This window comes from Euphorbia lathyris, chromosome 2 (assembly GCF_963576675.1).
Source record: "Euphorbia lathyris chromosome 2, ddEupLath1.1, whole genome shotgun sequence".
In the NCBI taxonomy this organism is placed as follows: Eukaryota; Viridiplantae; Streptophyta; class Magnoliopsida; order Malpighiales; family Euphorbiaceae; genus Euphorbia; species Euphorbia lathyris.
In genome coordinates, this window is record NC_088911.1 from 139,821,610 (window position 1) to 139,826,031 (window position 4,422).

The following is a 4,422-nucleotide window of genomic DNA, read 5'->3' on the forward strand; positions in this document are numbered from 1 at the left end:
CGGAATCGTTGCCCCCACCATTCCAGCCAACACATATGAAATCAAGACTAGCATGATCCAACTCATCCAACAACTTGGCCAGTTCGGAGGAGAACTGATGTGGGTTTCGTCTAGGTGGTCGTATTTTCGCTACGACCAAATGTATGTATATTATGATAAGTGCTTTGACTATGGATGTGGTCTTTCTAAATGCTCAATGTTCACTAGACGTCACTACTTAGGGGCATGTGTACCCGTCGTATCAAGTAATAATCCGGTTAAGACCGGGTATCGAATCCACGGGATTTATAACCGCAAGTATTAGACGACTCGGTTTTATACGTTATCTAAGCGGCGAATACTTTGGGGTTGGTGTGAGAATCAACTACAAACTACTCCTAAACTATTAGTGAGACAGATTTACGTCACAAAAACTCTACGAAGTGATATGAATGGTGATAAGATATAAATACGATAAACAATGATTCTAAATATATACGGTTAATGATTTACTCTTGCAATGACGACTACGTGTAGTGTGACCGACCCGTGAAGTACTTAGACTACGTGATTCCTAGTCAAGGCATGTCTAATGCTTGGGATTAGAAATTAGGGCCCGTAAGTTCCGTGGCTTGTCAATTCCTACGATTTCCGGTTTGTCACTTCCGGTAAGGCAACACCTATATAACCCCTAAAGATAGCCCGAATGGCGTCGGAAATCGTGTCCTCCTACACAATAATCAATTACGAATATCGAAACAAGTAGCAAGTATCAACACATATAAGAAATAGAGATTGTGAATCATAAATTATAAATATGGAGAATGAGAATATAGAATACAACCAAGCCTAGTACATAGGAAGAGTACAAGCTAATTAGCAAGTGAAAAGGGAAGAATTCACCCTCGGGACTAGCTAACCGGACTCAAGGCCGTCTCTTAGGACTTGGAGGTGGAACTCTCGAGCTTGGTGAACGAAGGTGGAACGGAACTTCGAGGAAATGCCGGAATGAACGAACAAGCTCTCAAGGTGGGAGAGTTTTTGCTAACTAAAATCTGAATCTAAAACTAAAATAGTAAGAACTCTATCAAAAGAAGCAAAATGTAGCTATGTACAAGGTGTCTAAATGAGTGCTAGTCACTCTTATTTATACACCAAGCTAGGGGCAAAATTGTAAGTTCACAAGGTATAAGTATGGAGCAACATTAATTTCTGCAGAATTCCCATAATACGCCTTGCGTATGGTAGGGTACGCCCCGCGTACTAGCCCATGCCTTCAATAATTTCCTGCATGTGGACCTAAATCGGATCTTGCTGCCCCAAGTGCGCCCTACGTACTTTGACATACGTCGCGTGTGTTTGAGCTCCTGGCTAAAAAGAGCTTGAATTACGCCAACTACGCCCTGCGTATCCTGAAACACGCCCTGCGTATGATAGTTGACTTAGGAGATAATGCAGTCTGACATTTATGATTGGGCCAATTATTGCTTTCTATGCCCTGCGTAAGTTGGGTACGCCTTGCGTATTATGCGTTGGATCCACGTGGTGTCTGCGGATAAGGCAATTATTTCTGACTCAATGTTTCACGCCCTGCGTACGGAGTGATACGCCCCACGTACTGGCATGAATTTTGCTCCTTGCTCGTACCTGAAATTAGAGGTGTCAAAATGGTTAAAAAGATTGACCCAAACCTATTTAATAATTGGGTTGACCTAACCCAACCCATTTAATAAATGGGTTGAGATAACCCTTTTATATATGGGTTGAAATGACCCAACCCATTTATTAAATAGGTTATATGGGTTGACCCATATAACCCAATTGACTAAATCTAATTAAAAATTGAACAAAAAAAAATGTAAAAACATAAAAATGAAAAAAACATGAAAAATGTAAAAAGCGTAAATACAATAGGAAAAAATATGAAACGGGTTACACGGATCGACTCATGTAAAATATAATATCTGATTGTTTCTTCATATAGTTAAAATTCAACTTGACCAATTTAAATTCAACTAAGTACAAAAAGAACTAGCGTCTTCATTTAACGTCACTTCGTTGGAATCTAGTTGAAATTCCATAATCTCCTTATTAAGTTCTAATATCTCCATATCTTCTTCTTCCATAGCTAAAAAAATAAAAATTTATTAGAAACTAATAAAATACTATAACTGGATAAACAATCAAGTTTAAGAAGAAAAAAAACGTACCTTCAACTTCACGAGAAGCATAAAGCTAATCTTTAGCACATAGTAATGCCTCTACAACATCCGACTTTAATGCACTTCTAAATTGGTCGAGAACTCTTCCACTATTACTAAATGCACTTTCAGAAGCTACAGTTATAATTGGAATAGCTAGAACATCACGGGCCAAGACTGACATTTGAGGATATCTATATTGGTTTCCTTTCCAATAAGATAATATGTCTAAGTTCATAGTTCTATCCATCCGTGGCTCATCAAGATACAAATCTAACTGAGACTTTTGTTGTGTAAGTTCATCAGCATTCAAAGAATCAAATTCCTATACGAATTATAAAAAAAAAATCACAATTCTATTTATAATAATTAAAAAAAATCAAAATAAAATGAATAAAAAGTTTATAGTAATAATAAGACATACCTTCCCCCAATTCAAAGCAATCGATGAATGAGATACACTGTGATGCAATATTGTACTATGTTTGCTCAAACCACCTTCACCACTTGATCCACTAGAATAATTTGCATACTAAGAAAATAAACTGTACAAGTGAAGTCTAACTTGTCTGGATTCAGTTTGTCCATCATCACTATAAAGCTTCTTATAGCAATATTCAACAAAACTTAACTTGTATCTAGGATCTAAAATCACAGCAATGGCCATAATTCTGCTATATTCACTCCAATACTTTTTGAACTTCAACATCATTTTAGCTGCCATGGAACTCATATAATTATCTTCACTGCAAATGTTCTCTTTCAAGGTTAAATGCGCAGTAAACACCAAAGGAAAGTACAAATTTGCTGTTACATATTTTGAGCCCGAAAAATGATGAGTAATATCATTAAATACTCGTAGAAACTTGCAAACCTTGTCTACCTTAACCCACTCCTCCTCTGATGGACAATGCTTGAAATTTGAATCACTCAATCCAAGATAAAGAAAAGCACTTTGATAAAATAAAGCACTATCAAGCATCATAAAAGTGGAATTCCATCTAGTGGGAACATCTTGCCTAAGACCTTTTTTGGAATCTAAGTTGCAAAGACGAACACATTCTAGAAATTTGACTTTTCTAGCTTGAGATCCTTTTAAATACTTGATGCTTTCTCTAACCTTTCCAACTGAATCATCAATTTTTTTCAAACCATCTTGAACTATCAAATTTAAAATGTGAGCAGAACATCTCATATGAAAAAAATATCCCCGATTCAAAAGACCACCCTTGCTAACCAACATATTTCTCAATAATTCAACACATGTATCATTGGCACTTGCATTATCCAAAGTGAGTGAAAAAATTCTATTCTCAATTTTCCAACCACACAAGAAGTTATGAATTTTTTCACATAAAGCTACACCGTTATGTGGAGGAGGCAAATAACAAAAGTTTAAAATTCTCTTCTGAATATTCCAATCTTTATCGAGAAAATATCCAGTCAAACAAATATACCCATCAATTGTAATCGAATACCAACAATCAGAAGTTAAGGATATCCTACTAGAAGTTGAATCCAATAAAGATTTCACCTTATTTTTTTCTCTATCATATATCCTCATGCAATCTGCCTTACAAGTATTCCTTGAAATGATATTCAAATCAGGTTTAAAATACCTAAGCAAATCCTTAATTCTATGCCACGTAACAAAATGAAAAGGCAAATTATGCTCAATCACAGCCACATCAACCAATTCTCTAAACTCATTATAGTCAAACTTTTCTTGCATAGTTGACGTTCCATTAATGTCTTTTCTAGCACACACTAGCAAGTGACGTTTCATGTTACCTGTTCCGGTGTGACCACCCTTGTATGTTTTCCACAAGCTTTGCATTGTACGGTTAGACTCTTATCTTTTCCTTCCTTACGTTCAAAGTATTGCCACACAACTGAAGACAATCTTCTGGTCCTCTTTTCCTTCTTTTTTTTGTTGAAGTTTCTTCTTCATCCAACCCTATGATATCATCATCATCAATATCAATGTTAGTGCTCTCAACCCTTAGAAAATGTTCAGTATTATCATCAGCCATCTGCATTGCAAATTAGAACATAAATAAATTAAGGATGCTTGAGGGAATGGGCCAAAATTAGAACAAGTATTTAGGAATGTGATGTTGTCCAAATAGAGAAGAGGTTTTTCTCTTGCATGCTGCTATTAGGGTAATTTCACATTCCCATGAGATATCAAGATATTCACAATTGCCAGAAAGCTAACTGGAAAGAGCCCTTTCTAATGCAT

At 36.1% G+C, this 4,422-nt stretch overlaps 1 long non-coding RNA gene across 1 annotated transcript; it reads right to left on the minus strand.

The window, feature by feature from the left end:
• Positions 1–2,022: 2,022 nt before the first annotated feature.
• Positions 2,023–2,769, minus strand: LOC136218790 (uncharacterized). The gene is made up of 3 exons (XR_010683940.1): positions 2,605–2,769; positions 2,190–2,505; positions 2,023–2,107 (listed from the first exon to the last, which is right to left on the minus strand). It is a non-coding gene; the product is annotated as an uncharacterized lncRNA (long non-coding RNA).
• Between the last annotated feature and the right edge of the window lie 1,653 nt (positions 2,770–4,422).